Raw genomic sequence first — 20,657 nt, 5'->3', positions numbered from 1 at the left:
TTCCAGACTGCTGATTATTGTGTAACTTACTTATGATGGCTTTAATTAAAGAAGTATTTATATATCAGCATAAATGCCAACATTTTCCTTTCTGGCTTCTGGATTTTGCTTCTTAGCTAGAAACCTCTAGAGGGTATAACATTATTTTTCTATATTTCTTCTAACATACTCTTTCAATTAAAAATTGTTTCACTTTTTAATGCATATGGAATATATTTATGCAAGATATGAATTAGAGGTCTAATATTCATTTTAAATGAATAACCAATTTTCCCAGTGCTATTTGTTTAATAACACTTCTACATTTCACTGATTTGAAATGCAAGTTTAATTATAGTCAAATTCTTGAACAGGCAAAAATGTGTTTCTTGGTTTCTGTGTTTTATTAAGCTGTTTCTATGCCAATTCCATCCTTTGTGAACTCCTACAATTTTGTAACACATTTAGATAACTAGATAGCAAATCTTCTTTTCCAAAAACATTTGGATATTCTCATTTATATACACTTCCAAATGAACTTTGAAACACATTTTTATCTACCCAGCTGAAGAAAGATTTTTAAAATATTGTATCCATTCCATAACTTTTAGAAGTCAATAAGTGCTTTTAAAAATGTATATGTTAACTATGATATTAATATTTGAATAAAAATATAGCTAGCCAATTGGAAAGTATTTTAGAATAAAGACATTATATAAATGTATATATTGTTGATATGTTTATACAAATGAAATGCCTATATCACCTACAGGTTATCAATCTATGAAAATAATTCCTCAAAATTTTTTAGTTTATAATTCTGAAGAAAAGCAAACTTTCTTTCCCCCACAACTTAGCTGGATCCATATTTAGACAAAGAATTAACACAACCTCAATTCTCTTTCCTTTTCTGTTATTTTCTCTTCTTTTGAGACAAGGTCTTGCTCTGTTGCCCAGGCTGGAGTGCAATGGTACAGTCATAGCTCACTACAGCCTCAGCCTTCTGGGCTCAAGTGATCCTCCTACCTGAGTCTTTCGGGTAGCTGGAACTACAGGTGTGTGACAACACACCTGGCTAATTTTTTCAATTGTTTGTAGATGGGTGTCTCATTATTTTGCCCAGGTTGGTCTCAAACTCCTGGCTTCAAGTGATCCTCCCTCCTTGTCATGCGAAAGTGCTGGGATTATAGGCATGAGCCATCGTGTCTGGCTCCCAATTCTCTTTTATATATGTCCATATGTTTTAGTGTATATTGAATGAAATTAGCAAATATCAATGTTCTCAGTTTCCTTTGGACTGATGAGAAACTGGCTTGAAATTTCTGGGGGTTTTTTCTGATTTTTTTTCAGTGAATATATTAGTACTGTAAAACAATAAGCTACTGGTATTATAATCTAATAGTTATTATGTGGACAGAACGACTGCGGCCTTAAATTCATGTTGTTGTACTAATAAGAGAGGTGTGTAGAACTGTTAGTAAAATTGGTGAGAAATGCAGACTCTGATTATTGTTTGGCTACCATTGCTCTTTTTTTTTTATTTTTTGAGACGGAGTCTCACTCTGTCACCCAGGCTGGAGTGTGCAATGGTGCAATCGTGGCTCACTGCAAGCTCTGCCTCCCAGGTTCACACCATTCTCCTGCCTCAGCCTCCCGAGTAGCTGGGACTATAGGCGCCCGCCACCACACCCGGTTAATTTTTTGTATTTTTAGTAGAGACGGAGTTTCACCGTGTTAGCCAGGATGGTCTCGATCTCCTGACCCTGTGATCCACCCGTCTCGGCCTCCCAAAGTGCTGGGATTACAGCCGTGAGCCACTGCGCCCGGCCTACTGTTGCTTTTTCTTTTTTAATAGCCACATGGCATCACTGTTTAGCCAGCTCCCATTTCATAGATTCTGTCTTTCACATTACTTGGCTTTTATTTCCTCAAAGTTGAGCTACTAAGTCTCAGGATAATTGAAATCTGAAATATATCTAAACTTTGCCATATGCTAGAGGAGAAAAAATTCACCTCTTATGACATTCAAGAGTGAAAAGTTGAGCCCAGACCAGCAATTCAACCAAATTCTTCCCTCCTGGTGATTCTGCCTTCGGATCCTTGGTGTAGTGTCCTGCTCGCAGACCTTAGTTGGAAAGAAATCAATGCAACCATAACAACATTCCTATGGGGAGAGACTTCACTTAATCCAAAACAGCTCTAAGAGTTCAATGTCATTGTTACTCTTATTTTATAGATAAGAAGATAAAGCACAGAGAGATTGAGTAATTTGAGCAACATCACACAGTGAGCAGATGGAAAGGAGGAACAGACATTTGACATAAGGATGGGAAGGGATAGGAAGACACAGTGTGCCTCGAGGTCTGCACTCCTAACCACCACTTTGTACTGCTTCCCAAAGGGATCAGAGAAAGAGACTTTTGGAGAATATTTCACAGGGACATAGAATTGCACATCAGGCTGTGTGCAATTCTCTCTCTCTCTCTCTGTTTTTTTGTTTTGTTTTGTTTTGTTTGAGATGGAATCTCACTCTGTCGCCCAGTCTAGAGTGCAATAGTGTGATGTCGGCTCACTGCGATCTCCACTTCCCAGGTTCAAGTGATTTTCCTGCCTCAGCCTCCTGAGCAGCTGGGATTACAGGCACACTGCAACCTCCAACTCCCAGGTTCAAGTGATTTTCCTGCCTCAGCCTCCTGAGCAACTGGGATTACAGGCGCCCGCCACCCCGTCCAGCTATCGTTTTTCGTTGTTGTTGTTGTTTTGTTTGTTTGTTTGTTTTTGTATTTTTAGTAGAGATGGGGTTTCACCAGGTTGGCGAGGCTGGTCTCAAACTCCTTACCTGAGGTGATCCAGCCGCCTTGGCCTCCCAAAGTGCTGGGATTACAGGCATGAACCACTGCCTCCGGCCCCAGGCTGTATTTCTCTTTAGGAAGATGACCATCTCACTAACTCCATCCCATAAGGGTTCTATAGGAACTAACTATAGTATTACAGAAGTGACTGTGTTGTAAAGCATATATGTGTGAAAATTATAATATCTTGGACGGGCGCGGTGGCTCAAGCCTGTAATCCCAGCACTTTGGGAGGCCGAGACGGGCGGATCACGAGGTCAGGAGATCGATACCATCCTGGCTAACACGGTGAAACTCCGTCTCTACTAAAAATACAAAAAATTAACCGGGTGTGGTGGCGGGTGCCTATAGTCCCAGCTACTCGGGAGGCTGAGGCAGGAGAATGGCGTAAATCCAGGAGGCGGAGCTTGCAGTGAGCTGAGATCCGGCCACTGCACTCCAGCCTGGGCGGCAGAGCGAGACTCCGTCTCAAAAAAAAAAACAACAACAACAAAAAAGAAAATTATAATATCTTATAAATCTTAAAATTGTATGTGTTTATACTAGACCTTCTTCCTGAAGTCTACATTTCGAAAGAGCATTTACTTTTCCTTTGCCTTTGAGTTTGTCAGTGAGTGCTAATCTGAACCCATAAAGTTTGTCCCATGGAAACAAATACAACTGCTTCCTCTTTTGCCAATGAATCTGTGACTTGATATACATATAACTTTAGGCCACACCTAAAAAGCAGCAGTAGCAGATTGTTTCAACAAGATGCAGACAGGTTTAAATGGGTCCATAGGATATTCATATAGTTTTAATCGCTTTACTTTTATGGTCTAAAATTTTAATATGATTTTATAAAAAAACTATGATACAGAAATTTTTGCCAATAGATCCAACAAAAAGACTTGAGCAGTGAGTCCAGCTAAGTCATTGCTTTACTTCACTTTACTTCGTTAGAAAACACGCAGACAGTTGGTTTGGGGTGAAGAGTTGTTTTCAGTTAAAAAAAAAAAAAAAACAACTTATTAGTATGCTCATCTCATGTAAATCCTGTAGAGACCAGATTGAGAACATGTTTTCTCTTATCAGGATCATGATATCCTTTTCCTAAATGAAACATTTGTACCACAGTGAAAATTCCCCCCTTTCCCTTAGATACCTATGGGAAAGAACTTCTAAATAATGCATTTGTTTTGGCTCAAAGACAAACTCGTGGGTAATCTGAATCTCTCATTAGTTTCACAGTTCTCTATGGATTAGCTCTGTTTCCTCAGCAAATTTTCCTTTATCACAATGGAAATTTGGGCAAAAATGTGTTTATATTTTCCACCACTAAAATGTTATCTGAAGGGCCCACTCTGGTATTCAGGGTACTTCATTTGTATTTAGCACTGGCAGTTTAGGCCAGAACATGAATCGGGCTATATTTGGACTGTTTCAATGCTCATTCTAGGGCAGTCTGTTCAAATCAAGACCACACTATGATTGGATCTTCTACAGTGTTCATAAAAAGCTATCTTGGGGCAATATTTTAGTGTGGTTACATACCAGCAACCATCTTCCTTATCCCAGCTAGTGATCTCCAAGGAGCTATGCGATCCGTTTTTGTGGTCCAGTAGCAAAAACCACCACCAACAGAAATATTTCGTATTTTGCATGTACGTGAGTTATGCCCTCTCTTCTCTCTTTCTCAGACAATTTTTCCTTTTTTTTTTTCATGGTCTTTTACTTCACTCTATTTCTTTCTGCCAGAATCAACATCCAACATTCTTTTAAGTGTTCAATAATACATCCCTGAAAGGAAATAACTTTCAATATGTTATTAAAACCCTTTGTAAATTCTGATGATCCACCATTAATTCAGTATTCTATGTGCCAGGCTGTGAGCAAAAGTTTTTTTTTAAGTGCCTTAAAAAGAAAGTAAATGACATAGTAGGAATACCAGAGAAAAAGAAAAGTTAAGGAATACTTTTAAACATTATATGCAAATATGGAATTTTAGAGAAATCTATAATTTATTGGAATGAAAATAGCAAAAGCAGCTATTATTGCTTGAGCCCAGGAGGCAAAGTTTGCAGTAAGCTGAGATTATGCCACTCCACTCCAACCTGGGCAACAGAGCAAGACCCTGTATCAAGCAAACAAACAAACAAAACAACAATGGCAACAACAATAACAACAAAACCCCCAAAGCAATTACTAAATACCTTCTATGTGCCAGGTACAAAATTATATATTCCTTGTAAACCTGTATATGAGAAGCAGCTCATGTATATTAAGTAAAACAAATTTCAATAATGAAAAGTCATTTATAAACATAAGCTAATTAAAGAACTACTAATTTTATGGTACTTCATTAGTGATAATGAAATACCACTTCCAGTATTAGTAAAGCCTCTCCTGTCACCGTAATAAGGATGTCATGGACTGTAACACTTCCGATTAAATATTAAGCCTACTGTTCCTTGTAAACACCTGAGTGAGGCAACTGATGATCACAGTGTCTATGCTAAGGTATTTAGAGTAAATTACAGACGTACTAGGCCACCCTGGGTTTTTCTTGCCACTTCTTTGGTCACTGTTTCTTCATTAACTTCGTTGAGAGGTCTGGAGTCAACTGTAGATGTTGAGCTGCCTAGGGCTGAAGCCTAACAGCCTCTTTTCTCTTGAAGTGACCTTATATACCACTCATATGCTCATGAGCCTCAAAATGTCTATCTCTAGCCATTACTTCTCCCCTAAGCCGCCTGAGTCTCATATTTAACCACTTGATTGACATCTCCACCTGGATAAATAACTAGACACTCCCAACTTCTCACAGCTGAAACTAATTTATTGATTCCCATACCCAAGGAAAAAAAAAGAAAACCCATTCCATTCTGAGTCTTGTCTCAATAAACGGTACCACTTTTTATCTAGTTTCCCAACCCCAGAACTGGAGTGAGCCTTGGCTCTTTCCTTCTTCTTATCTCTCGCATCTCATCCAGGAATTCTAGACTATTTTACCTCCAAAACACCCATCATGGTCCCAGTCCAAAGCAGCATCATTTCTTTCATGGATTACTGCAACAGCTTCCAAGTTGTTTTCCCTGCTTCCTGCATGCCAACCATCTGTTATTCACATAGCAGCCGGTGGTCTTTGTAAAATTCAAATCAAATCATAGTGTTTCCTTGCTGAAAACCTTTCAATGACTTCTCATTGCATGTGTACGAAAATTCAAATGCTTCCTAGGTCTTCCATCGCCTGGATGCCTACATCTCCATCCTCTTTTTGTACTACCTAATCCTTCATTCCCCCATTTGCTCGTTACACTTCAACTTCTCCAGCCTCCTTTCTGTCCTTGGAATAGCCACATCCTTTATCAATTCATGAACCTAGTGCTTGCGGTTACCTCTGTGTGGTGAGTCCTTCACACAGCTCCCCATGTGGCAGATGCCTACTCACCCTTAGGTTTCATCTCAAATCCTCAGAAAGACTTTCCATGAAAAAGAAGCTCAGATTACCTTTCTCTACCCCTCTATGCTCACCCCCATCACATCTGTCTATTGATTTCCTCCATAACACTCCCCAGAATCTGTAGTTCTTTCTCCATTCACTTATTTGCATGCTCTTTGTTGTCTCCCCAAGAGAATGCAAGAGGAAGGACCTCACCTGCCCTGTCATGACGACATTCCCAGTGGCGAACTTGATGCCTGATATATGTATGTAGATGCTCAGAAAGTATTTGCTAAATAAATAAATAAAACAGGAATTATGGAAAGTAAGAAGTGAATCATCAGAAAGAATAGATTTTTCCAAGGCAAAGGGGCTTTAGAGATTGTTTGATCAAACCCACTTACCTTTCCAATAAGAAAAACCAGAGAGGTTGTTTTCTAAAGCTGAGAGAGTGAGTGACTGCAATGGGCTCCTGACATTGAGTGCAGTGCTTTCCACTAAATAAGTGGATCAAAAACTCGATCTTACATGCAGTTATATATGTCCAACTATCCTTTTCAGAAAGAATAAGGTTAGTTCGTGTCCTTCTTCCCGTTTTGTGTTTAATACCTATTCTTTATAAAACAATATTGATAGTAGATAACATTTTTTCAAAATTATCTTTTGACAAAGTAAAAACTTTGAGATCTCTCTTGAGTTCTTTTGTTTCGTGTTTTTGTTTATTTCGTTTTGTTTTTTACTTTAAAGAGGCTGAATTTAAAACTTCGATAACAAAGTGTCTCTGAACAAATGCAAGTCATTGTAAGTGATTTATTTTACAGATCCCACCTCACTCTCTTCCAATCCTACTCCACTTAGGCAAGCAGTAAGAGCACCCTGTTGTATCCTTCAATGTCTTCCCCATTCTTATGTAAATGTGTAAATGTGCTGATGCACACATACACACACACACACACACACACAGAGTTTTGACTTCTATGTAATGCGAAAGGATCATGTCATACACATTACCCTACAATTTGCTTTTATTTTTACCGAATGAAGTAGGTAATACGCATTGTAGGTTTTATGCATTGTAACTCTAGAACAATGCATATAGTTGTAACTCATTCCTTTAATTTTTGCATAGTATGCATTGCATAGTATGGATACCAAAATATATTCAACCATTTCCCTGCTGATAAATGCTCTCAATTTTCCAGGTTTTTAAAATCTACTACAAACAATACTCTCATGACATCTCTATATTTATATCTGTAGATTAAAAACTCAAAATCTCTCTTCCATCTTTTTCTACATTTACATCTTTTCTTCAATATCAGGGTTTTCTTCAATATCATCTACCTCTTTAGAATACATTTTCAATAGTAGAATTGCTAGATTGGGGGAATCTATATATTTTAAAAATTTTAATATATACTGATAATATTTAACCAGCATGGCCTGTCATTGCTCTGTATTCCCAAACATAGTTTATGTTTTTTGAAATATCCTGCTATAGTAGTTTTGTCCTTGTCTGTCAAAGCATTTTAATCACCTCTGGAACACAGCAACTAAGTATGTTAGCTGTCTCTCATTCTGCTATTTGCCACTCTGGAGACAGTTTAGTAGTCTGAAAATCTGAGAAAAATGTATTTTCATAAGAAATGAAAATTTGTATACAAGAAAATGCCCTCACTTTCTACTCCTTATCTGGCTTCTACTACAGCATTTTCAACCACTTGCCCTACATAATACCCGTGTCACTGATAGCTTTCTTTGTCTTGAGTCCATAAGGATATTCTTATACACTAGGACCAAGAATTCTGGTGATATTTGACAGGGTATGTCCCCATTCTTTCTCTGTAAAGAAGTTAAATATTTTATCTTATTTTTTCTTTTAAGAAATTAATATAGTGTCTAATCATTACTTACAGTGTTCTTCTTTTAGGTAGTTCCCTGAAGATAAAGCAGAAACTTTCATTTTTAGGAAAATCTTCTCTGCATTGGCCACCTCTTCCCATCTGACTACTCTGCTATCCAGGATGTCAGAGTGTTCTATAACATCTTAATAAGCTCATTCTCTTGACCATCACTGTAATCCCCCAAATCACCCATGATTAAGTTCATACTCTGTAGAGAAATCCACCCAGTAGTTGATGACCATTCTCTAAAAATACAATTGACTCCAACTCCAAAGTGTAGTGCTTTAATGCTGGTATATGTTGCAAAAGCATGCAAAATGGTGAAATCACCTGAAATACAGTAGCTGTGAATTGCTACACCAATTTTACATTATAATTTTGCTTACTAAAAATATGTATAAAACCAGTCAAAGTCCTCACCTGCCAGATTAGTGGGAAGTCCAGTATCTTCACTCTCCGTGGTCCAAGAAGGAACAAGGAGGTTGGTAAGTCTGACCTCCATATTCTAGGAAGAGAAAATTGGGACTGCCTTTGGTTCTAACTGCTTTATGATCTCAGAGGTAATGCTGATGTCCAGTGGATCTGGAACTCTTTACAGCAGCATAGATTTTTCTCCCAAGCCAACCTTAGCATAGGGCCCTTAATGACCCTTCAGGTTGGAGCTTTTAACTGATAACTTTTTCAGGCCAATCCTTTAAAATGCCAGCTGGCCAGAGAATGTCAGGATTAATTCAGGTGTCCATTTACAAACTGAAAACATTGTGCCCTTTCTTGCACAAAGGTGTCTATGCTGGAAACATAAAGGAGTCATCACATACTTTTTTTTTGGAACACTGCAATAGGGTAACCTGGGATACCTTACTGCAATACCAAGCTACCTAGGATTGCAATTCTGATTGCCCCATGGAGCTGTATAATTTCTTATGCCCTGTGCATATGCAGGCATGCACACACATGCACAAATCAAAGGTAGAAACAGTCACAAAAAGAATAATTTAAGGTAGCCTACTCTGCTAAAGACAGCAAGGTAACTTTCTGGTTATAAAAAGGAAAAAGAAAAAGGAAATCCAGTTTAAATCTCCAATGAAGTATTTTGCAACATAACAAATAAATCAAAAATGTGCACTCTAAAATAATCAAAGTGTGTGAAGTCTAATCAAAACTCTTCTCCTGTGCCTTAGTACAGACTTCAGAAGAGAGTCAATGGTGTTCGTTTTCTTGTAAATGAATCTGAAGTTTATTTGATTCTCTAAGTTAAATAATAGCAAAGGAAGGTTTAAAATGTCTGTTCACTTATTTACTGTGGATAGTTAAGTGGTTTGCATCATAAATGCTAATTCAGGAAAAATAGTCACTTATAGAGAGCAATCTTAGGTTACATAAACAATCTGTGCTGCAATTGGTATTGGATGAATTAAGATATGAGTCTACTGGCAATATTTTGATAAACAATGCGTGTCAGGCAAAGAATCAATAAGCTGTACCATTAGTCTGCTGTCCCAAATTCCTTAGTTGAAAATGTTCTTCAAATTACTTTTTGTGTGTGCTAAATGTTTTGCTAACATAGACATATTTCTTCTTCCTGTAATCCCAGCACTTTGGGAGGCCGAGGCGGGTGGATTACGAGGTCAGGAGATCAAGACCATCCTGGCGAACACGGTGAAACCCCACCTCTACTAAAAATACAAAAGAACTAGCCGGGCGTGGTGGCCCGCGCCTGTAGTCCCAGCTTCTAGGGAGGCTGAGGCAGGAGAATGGCGTGAACCCGGGAGGCGGCGGAGCTTGCAGTGAACAGAGATCCCGCCCCTGCACTCCAGCCTGGGCTACAGAGCCAGACTCCATCTCAAAAAAAAAAAAAAAAAAAAGAAAAAGAAATATTTCTTCTTTACTTTCCACAGAAGGTCCATGATTTTATCTAAAAACAAACAAACAAACAAAAAATGTGCTTCACATTGTCTCATGAAGACACTGCATTATACATTTTACGGTTTGAGTTAGTCTGCATAATGATTAAAAAAAAAAAAAAAGAATACATTTACATGCCTACATGGTATCTTAGAAATTAAAGTTAATATATATTAGGATATCTGTTTTTTAAAAAATGACAAAAATCCTGTCTCTGACCTGGGTAAAGTGGCATCTGGTTGGTGGTACTTATCTCAAATCACACAGACATAAGGCAACCTCTTGTTTATCCCAGCTTGGCTTTTCTTATCTTTTTTTTTTTTTTTTTTTTTTTTTTTTTTTTAGACAGGGTCTCGCTCTGTCACCCAGGCTACAGTGTCTTAGTGTGATCATCATAGCTCACTGCAGCCTCAAACTCCCAGGTGCAAGTCATCCTCCCACCTCAACCTCCCAAGTAGCTGGGACTACAAGTATGTGCTACCATGCCTGGCTAATTATTTTATATTTTTTTGTAGAGACAAGGTTCTCCCTATGTTGCCCAGGCATCTCCCATCGGCCTCCCAATGTGCTGGATTATAAGCATCAGCCACTGCATCAGGCCCCAGCTTAGCTTTTGTCTGTTCCCATGCCAGGTTCATCCCTTGGACACATGGAAAAAATGACAAAAATCCAAGAGCTAGATATTTCACTGATTTTGCAGATGGTTAGCCATTGGATAGCACAGATTTTCTTTTCATATGAGACTGAGTGCTAAGTGGTTAGTTGGACTTAACATGAAAAAGAAATTCATCTTTTCTATTCCCTTACTCTTAAAATACATTGTCAAAAATTCCACAAAATCCTAGTTTCTGATGAGTAGAAGACAAATCCCATTAGGGAATAGGATAGAGTTAATGTCCTTTTATCAATAAAGAGCCAAAGACCACAGGCTATTTTAAAAACCAACACTGTAAGAAATTTTAATGCTAACATTAAACTAAGAAGCTAATATGAAACATTTGAACATATATACAGAAAAAAGGGGAAATGGCTACAGATTAAATAGGAGTGCTCAAATACAAAATAGTATATTGAGCATGTCTAAAATAGCAAATTAAAGCTGGAATAATAAGTAGATTTAACTCCTTTATCCCCCTATGAAGCAAGTCAATAGTGATTGTGACTTCTTACGTGCAATTTGGAGGAAGAAAGGCAGTATTCTGTGTTTGGGTGGTGACCATTGTATTCAAGGAAGCAAGCAGTCACTGTGTGCTTTCAAAGACAGAGAGTTATGAATGTCTGTGGAAGTCCTAAATTCGTCCTCTACTGGAAGCAACAGAGACTCCTCCCCAGTCATTCTTGACTGACAGATTTTGTTACCATACCTCAGAAAGGGTCATGGTGATTTTATGACCTCTTTTAATTAAGTTTAAAGCATCTCTAAGCATAGCACATTTAAAACCAAAAGGGTGAGTCTTCTTATTCTTAAATTAACAAATTACCAGAGTTCTTTTGGGAATTCTACATACTGACTTAGATGGCTTATAAGTAACTCAATCTCAATTATTTCAGGGCTAAGCATATTTGCTTCTACACCTTCTGCCAATCCCACACAAGGTAAGAGAGCTATGAATTGAGCATTTACTAAGTGCCAGACATGGTGCTAAGTTGTTCACATGTAATATCACTTTATTATTCTCACAACTATATGTGACGAGGACTATTAGTATCTTAAATTCACAGACATGGAAAATAAGGATTAAGATGGTAATAGCTCACCTGGAATTACACTGTGGAGCAGATGTTTCCCATCTCAACTACATCATCATTATCTGATCAGTTGAACAAGCCAGAAACCTAGTTCTGTCTCTTTCTCCCCCACCTCCAGCCTTGAATCAGTCATTAAGCCTTGCCAACCTTTCCAATGTTTCCGGACTCCATCATTTTCTTTTCATTCACTGTCACTGCCAAGCTCAAATTTTACCATCTTTTGTCCTAAGGAGAACAATAATCTCCTATTTGGTTGCCCTATTTCTTGTCTCAGACTCTGATCCTCGAACCACCCTGATATTTCCTTCTTTCTCTCCTCTTTTCTTTTCTTCTTTTCCTGCTTCTGTGAAGCCTTCCTGAATATTCTGCCTTATAATTCCTTCCCAAGTTTAATTAGTTACTCATTTCTGTACCAATAGAACCTAGATGTTTTATTATTATAAAACTCATGCCTTTGAAGCACAACAATCTGAGTGTTTCTACTGCCAGACTGTTGCTCCTACCACCAGACTGTTAATGTCTTGTAGACAAGACCCCATCTCATTGACAACTTCATTCACTTGTTCATTGATTCACTCAACATTTATTAATCACCCACCTTATACCAGGAAATTAATTATTTTTTAATAATGATAACGATGATGCTGATAATAGCTATCTTTTTGATAACATATGCAACAGTCCTATGAGGTGGGTGTCATGCGCGTTCGTGTAAAGAGACCACCAAACAGGCTTTGTGTGAGCAATAAAGCTTTTTAATCAACTGGGTGCAGGTGGGCTGAGTCCGAAAAGAGAGTCAGCAAAGGGAGATAAGGGTGGTGCCGTTTTATAGGATTTGGGTAGGTAAAGGAAAATTATAGTCAAAGGGGGGCTGTTCTCTGGCGGGTAGGAGTGGGGGTCACAAGGTGCTCATTGGGGGAGTTTTTGAGCCAGGATGAACCAGGAAAAGGACTTTCACAAGATAATGTCATCACTTAAGGCAAGGACCGGCCATTTTCACTTCTTTTGTGGTGGAATGTCATCAGTTAAGGTGGGGCAGGGCATTTTCACTTCTTTTGTGATTCTTCAGTTACTTCAGGCCATCTGGGCTGACGTGCAAGTCACAGGGGATGCGATGGCTTGGCCTGGGCTCAGAAGCCTGACAGTGGGTATTATTATCTTTATTTACCTTGAGGGAACTGAAGATAGAGAGGTAAAAATGCCACTGTAAAGACACATATCTTGGTTATATGTCTGGAATGCTGTAAGGGCTCAATAAATGTTAGTTGAATTTAGTTGAAGTTAAAATTCGAGTGGAAAAGCACTTAAAAGAATGTGTCTTTTCCAAGAGGCTAAGAAAGATAGAAGAAATATAGCACTGATTGAAAAACCTGGACTTAAATGTCAGGCACCTGTAAGATTTGCAGTCTTTGCTCGGTCAATGGTAAGCTACATGACCTGAAATAAATTGCTTACTTCTGTAAACCACAATTTAAAATCTGTAAAATAGATATTATGAGTACTAACTTCAAAGGACTGCTATATAAATTAAATGTACAAATATGTGTAAAATGTTTACTTAGTCATCAGCTACAAAGTAAGCCCACAATAAATATCAACTATTATCATAATGACTGCACAATAACATAATATGATAGGGACCAATAATAAGCTAGTCAGTGTAAAATTATTAATTTCATAAGTTAGAATTTTCAACATCATTATGTATTTTTTTCCGGTATCTTTGTTTTTGTTACTATTGCTATTACTGTTATATTTGTGGGGAGCAATATGAAGTACAGCATGAGAGTGGCCACTAAACACATATAGGAGTGTCAACTGATGAATTCTTCTAGGTTTCATTATAATGGTATTTGAAACAACAAAATGTGGATCTGAAGGAAAAATATCTACTAACTCCTGCCATCAAACATTATCATTTGCATGAAATAGGCCTATTTTAAATGTTTTATACTTTAATCCTTCTTTCATAGAATTGCTCTTTCAGGAAGACTAAATAAGAATGGAAGTAGTTACTGAGTTATGAAACTAGGTTAAATGTCACAGAAAACATTATTCACCCCCAAGTTAACAATCTCTATTGTGGTTGAAATAAAGAACAGAAATGTTTTAAAATAATCCTAGGGACAGTCATCTCAAGGGAGAGATAAGAATTTCAAGCATCTCTGAATATGAAGGAATTTGGGGGACGCAGAAAAGACTTTTAGGTAAAGGATCAATTAGCCTATCTACCTTCCATGTGGTTTCTATTATGATGTTAAAAACAAAATGGCGCATTGCCATCTGTGTGACGGGTGGGTGGGCATGTGGCCCTTCCTCCTTCCTTCCCATCAGGTATACTCAACTCCTCACTAGTGGCCAGTTTCTCAATGAGTAAATAAGGCCTGCTTCTTGACACACATTCCACAGGCAAGCTAGATTTTAGGAAGAGGTAAAATATGCCCAAAAAATTCCCAGAAGACCAAGAAGCTACAAGAGGGTCAGGATTGTGGGGAGTGTTAGTGGGAACTTTGCCGAAAATTCAGTGCAAGCTTACTCAATCTTCTCTTTCAATAAACATCCTTAGGGTGGAAGCATTAGATGGTGGACCCCTCCAATAATTCCCAAACAAATATATTGAGCCATTTGTGGTTTATAGTCTAGGGCTTTATTCTGCTGTATCATCTGTGTATTTTTTTTAATGTTGTATTTCTTTTGGTTAATCTTCCTTCCTCCTGGGAAACAAAACGTTCTGCAATAACAAACACTGTCTGTGGTAAGTCCCCAAAACTCCAGTGCAACAGATTGCAAAGCCTGCTGTCCATTTTAAATAGGCTTGCATTGTTTCTCTCTTAAGCTGGTCGTTTTCATGCCTCCAACTCTATCTCACATATGTGTCATTTTTCTCTGGTCACCAATCACCAATTGCTCCTTGGAAAATATGCTTCACTATGCACAGCAAATGTTTTCTCCAAACAAAATTCACAACCCTCGTTGACTTGTAGAAATCTATTGACATCCCAGTAATTTTGAAACTGAGTTAATTTTTGTCACTGCTTTCCTTATGTCCAAGTCTCTAAAATATCTTCTAAATATATAAGTATTTTGAACTCAAAGAAAGCTGTAGAGAAAAACATAACTATTTGAACACTGTATATCATCTTAGATATACTAGTCAGACTTTATTAGAGGTACTTTTTACTTAGTAGAAATTCACTTATGAGAATGCAGAATGCAAGAAATTAATTAACTGATTTCCAGACTCACTAAAAAACCCAGATGCTCTTAAAGACAGTTCCACAGTACCTGCAGGTGCAAGACAAATTGTACAGTACAGTGACTGACTCTGAGAAGCACTAGGGAGTGGATGGGACTCTGGCTATGGTGGCTTTTCTCTCAATTTGCCTAGAGCCAGATCTGATGTATGCCTGTTATTCTGGCATAATTATTGACACTACGCCTATCATTTTCAATGTACCCTAATTTTGTGATAAATCATATGGTTATCCTAAATGAAAAACTAGAGGGCACATGTTCTACCCAAAGAAACAAAAAGCTTTACTTGGTTCTTGCCCAGCATTATTACATAGGAATGAAGACCTGTGCTTTTTCAAAAGAAGCCACATCTAGACTTTAGGTAGACTCCTCCAGTGTTTAGTGTTAGCTAAGATGCCTTATTTTTCTTTGTGGCTACTTTGTAGGTCAAAACTTATTTGAATGACAGATTTCCCCATGCATCACTGGTTTAAAACTTCTTTTGGTGTAGAACTTCTACATTTTGGGGGCTTGTGTACCACTATTTTCTTTTCCATTTCATCAGTTGGACTGCCTGGCTCCACTTAGGATATTCATGTGTACATTGGAGTTCAGGCTAAATAGGCACTGTTTGAATGCTACTAAAGGAGGCACCCATCATCAGTTAGGAAAGTTGGAAACAGAGTGAGTGATAAACTCAGGCTTAATTAACTGATTTGCTCACATATGTATTTAAACCATTTTCCATTGCCAAAAATAACATTCACTGAGCAACTGCTGTGTGCCAGGCACTAGTCCAAGTATTTAATCTACATTATCTAGTCCAAGTATTTAATCTACATTATCATGACGTTACTCATCACAACAATGAAATGGCATTGACATTGTGATTCCATGAAATTAAATGGGGGCTCAGAAAATCTATGTGATTAGACCAAGGTCACATGGCTAATAAGTGATTGAACAGCCAGGATTAACACCTAAGTCTTTCTGGCTCCAAATCCCGTGCTCTCTCCACTGTATTCAAATTCTTTGCTAGGCAAAAATTGACAACTTCGGCAGTTAGCTTTTTCTCTTATGCAAATATGTTTGCTCCAAACTGTAGAATCTCTATTGATGAAACTATCTATTAGAGAAGTTAATAAATATAAGGAATAAAACAACCAATAAGTGGTGACAAATGAATATGGATGTCTATGTAGCAATGTCAAGGTAGATTAACAGTTCTAGAAAACACAGCTTTATCACTAAAAATAACAAATTGTTGTCTGCACAGTAGAATAAGTATGTGATATTGGTAATTGTCTTTAGCCAGGTGCTTTACAAGCTGAGTATGAAATAGGGATTCTTATACAAGTATTTTTTGAGGAACAATCTTTTGAGGAATTGCTCTTAAGGGAAAACTATAAGGTTTGAAAACAGCAAGATAAGGTAGGGGAATAGCTAGGCAAAAAATCAGCTTTTAGAAGTCTGGTCTCCTGATTTTGTATAGAGTTCTTGAGCTAGATTGTGTCACAGAGGCTGCCCTGCCTAAAGGCAAGAGGGCTAATATCATTTGGTTCTGTGTCCCCACCCAAATCTCACTTTGAATTGTAATCCCCATAATTCCCACCTGTCAAGGGTGGGACCAGGTAAAGGTAATTGGACCATGTGGGCAGTTTCCTCATGCTGTTCTCATGGTAATGAGTGAGTTCTCATGAGATCTGCTGGTTTTATAAGCATCTGGCATTTCCCCTGCTTGCACTCACTTCATTCTGCCGCCCTGTGAAGAAGGTGCTTGTTTCTCCTTCACCTTCCACCATGATTGCAAGTTTCCTGAGACCTCCCCAGCCATGCAGAACTGTAAGTCAACTAAACTTCTTTCATTTATAAATTACCCAGTCTCTGGCATTTTTTCATAGCAGTGTGAGAACGAACTGACGCAAGGGCTAAGCTATCACACCTCTGTATCATAAATCTGAGGCTACCTGCCTCCTGTGCATCTCCTGAAAACCAAGGTGTAAAACCATGGCAGTTCTCCAGAGGATACAGGTTTGTGCCTTTAGCAGCTACTACCTACACAACCAGGTAAATGGAAACTGGAAGGAGGTGGACATAAGTGGAGAAGGCAGTATCTACTGAAAGCATCTGCTATAGCTATTATATGGTAGAGATTTGGATACATTACTGTCTCTTTATAATATTTTCATTTCATGGTATTTTAAATGAAAGAGACTATTGTTTCCTTTTCAAGGTTGTATTTTCTTCTTGAATAAGTGGTTCTCAAAGTTTGCTGAATTCTTATGATCTTTTGTTGTCTCCAATGACCAAATCTTCCCCTCCTTCCATCCATTTTAGCCCCAGGGAAATACATAACAGATGATGAAAAATGTGCAAAATAAATTATCAGACTCTGATTCTTTCAAACACATTTATTATCACATATTACAGTACAACAAAACAAGTCAGCCACTCCCTTGGAGATTATAATATTTGGCTACATCATATTACAAAAGTGAAAAAAATTACTGTCAAGTGTAGAGAAAATAATTCCTCATTTCCCTTAATAAGAAGGTATCCTTACAGGAGAAAAAGCTTTTTAAAAATAATACCATAGCAATCTTTATGTGCATATTGTTTCAGTGACAAATATTATATTAATAGTAATAGTTACAGGACCTTTAATGAGTATTTTGTTATATGTTTCACACATATTATTTTAAATGCATACTATATTACAATAACCATGAGCTTTTTAAATTCAGAAGTCTCATACATATTTTCTTCAATAAAAAGCAAAGAAGTAGATAATTAATAAATGGTTGCTATATTTTGGCAAGACAAAATATTTGCTCCATAATATTTGATTTTTTTCAGATTGTCACCAATCTCCCTGCTTACGTAAAACCTTTGAACTGGAGGCCAGCATAACTGTTGGCAATTCAAAACCGATTGTGGAGAGCCTCTCAGCAGGAAAATTGCTTGTTTCATAACCCACCAAGGGTGAAGAAACTTTGTCTCATGTTAACCTTTGTGGGATGGAAAATCTCAGAAATACAGTCTATATTAAAATGTTTTCAAGCATAACCTTACAAATGAGGGCTAAAATCTAAAAGTTTTTTTATCCAGCTTATAATAAACTAAGAACATATAAATTTGCGCTTATGAAAAGTTAGTTGAAGGTTTCTTACTCACCAAATGGGCCTTTCACCGTAAGTCAAAGGCAGCTTTCTATATTCTCGATCTATTAGTCCATTTTCACACTGCTATAAAGAACTACCTGAGACTGGGAAATTTATAAAGAAAAGAGGTTTAGGCTGGGCATGGTGGCTTACAACTGTAATTCCAGCACTTTGGGAAGCTGAAGCGGATGGATCACTTCAAGTCAGGAGTTTGATACCAGCCTGGCCATTATGGCAAAACTCTGTCTCTACTGAAAATACAAAAATTAACCAGGTGGTGTTCCTGTAGTCCCAGCTACTCAAGAGGCTGAGGTGGGAGAATCACTTGAACCTGGGAGGCAGACGTTGCAGTGAGCTGAGATTGTACCACTGCACTCCAGCCTAGGTGACAGAGTCAGACCCTGTCTCAGGAGGAAAAAAAAAAAAAAAAAAGGAAAAATAAAAGAAGAGACTTTGAATTGACTAACAGTTCCGCATGGCTGGGGAGGCCTCAGGAAACTTACAATCATGGCAGAAGGCAAAGGGAAAGCACAGAACGTCTTACGTGGAAGCAGGCGAGACAGAGCAAGTGGGGAAGTGCCACACTCTTAAACCATCAGATCTCATAAGAACTCACTCACTATCACAAGAACAGCATGGGGACATCTGCCCCCATGATCGAATCACCTCCCACTGGACGCCTCCCCTGGCATGTGGGGATTACAGTTTAACATGAGATTTGGGTAGGGACACAGAACCAAACAATGTCACTCAGTGTTAGACTTTGAATGAGTTCCTGCAAAGTTTAGGAAAGAAGAGAATGAAGATCCATATTATGACTCAAATGTACACTAATCGTCTACCCACCCCTAATATTTAATCCTCATTCTAATACAATCAGCAGACCAGAAAGCGTCCAAAAAGCAGATAAGCAGATATGTCCATTCTTTCTACAAGATGACTGTTTCCCATGTTTTTCTTTAGAATGTAGTGTGTGTGTGTGTGTGTGTGTGTGTGTAAAATCTTCATTCTTTTCACTGTGCTGAAACTCTGATTTGGGAAATATATCCTACTCTCCCAATCCCTGCCTCCTCAGAATCAATAGCATCTTCTTATCCACTATCAGTGCGGGAGATTGTGTGGTGCTCTAGTTTCTATTGCCTACAATTATAAAAACAATAAGTATGATATTCCCTTTTCAAATTTAAAAGTATAATATTAAATAAACTTGCAAATTACATACGCTATCCCTTCAGTAATGTTAAAAAGTCCATCCTCCTCTTGAGAAACACTGCTTTCAGTTTTCAAATGAGAAACATCATTAAATCTACTTAGTGATTAAAAGTAAATGAATATGACCATTATTTCCTTGTCGAAGAAATCACAGAATTTGAGATGCAGACAATATAAGACACATGCAAGTTTTCAGAGAATAAGCAGCCCCTTACCTGAGATTGATGGTATTTCTGAGATTAGTAACAAGGATGGGAGACACAATTCCGGATTTATCTACAAAAGGCTATCTAACCACAGCCTATCCCATCTCTATAGTAGAGATGGGATAGATGAGGGAATGAGGCTCAAGAATGAGGTAAGAATGTTCATTTAGTTTTTTATTACATAACAAAAATCTAAAAGTTTAACTTTTAAAAGGTGAATCCAAGTGTGCCCTTATAAAAATAATTGGGTGCAAAATACTTTGGTATCAAAATGTCTTTGTAAAAGTGGTGAGATTCAAATGGTCTCGTCAAAAGGCTATGCACCCTGGAATAAAGACATATGGTTTGGAAACCAAACGACATTTATATCTTATGAGCCTAAATGACCTGGTGTGTGTGTGTGTGTGTGTGTGTGTGTGTGTGTGTGTGTGTGTGTATACAACAGAATAAATATTCTATGCTATTTTTTTGAAGACTAATGATAATATATAGAGGGCCTAGTACAATGTGTACCATGAAGGAAGAATTTCATAGTTTGTAACAATTATTTAACCCTAATTATAATTTTATCACTGACACTTTGCAATGACTCCTAGACTTTGTGTTATTATAACTTATCACTTGCATTGACAATGCCTGTAGACCCTTGAAGGGTAAAGAATATATCTTGTTTGACCTTGTATCCCCTGTAACAAGTATGGCTTTTATTTTTTTATTTATTTTTATTTATTTATTTTTTATTTTTTTGAGACAAAGTCTGGCTCTGTCGCTCAGGCTGGAGTGCAGTGGCACAATCTCGGCTCACTGCAACCTCCGCCTCCCAGGTTTACACCATTCTCCTGCCTCAACCTCTCAAGCAGCTGGGACTACAGGCACCTGCCACCACGCCCAGCTAATTTTTTGTATGTTTAGTAGAAACGGAGTTTCACCGTGTTCGCCAGGATGGTCTCGATCTCCTGACCTTGTGATCTGCCCGCTTTGGCCTCCCAAAGTGCTGGGATTACAGGCGTGAGCCACTGCGCCCAGCCAAACAT

The 20,657-nt window shown here is 37.9% G+C and overlaps 1 pseudogene; it reads left to right on the top strand.

Annotated features, from left to right (window-relative positions):
- Positions 1-10,270: 10,270 nt before the first annotated feature.
- LOC112427067 (small nucleolar RNA SNORA48) lies at positions 10,271-10,384 on the top strand (annotated as a pseudogene).
- The last annotated feature ends 10,273 nt before the right edge of the window (positions 10,385-20,657 follow it).

The sequence above is a fragment of the Macaca nemestrina genome, chromosome 10, assembly GCF_043159975.1.
Source record: "Macaca nemestrina isolate mMacNem1 chromosome 10, mMacNem.hap1, whole genome shotgun sequence".
Classification (NCBI taxonomy): Eukaryota; Metazoa; Chordata; class Mammalia; order Primates; family Cercopithecidae; genus Macaca; species Macaca nemestrina.
This window is presented reverse-complemented; position numbering and strand designations above follow the sequence as displayed.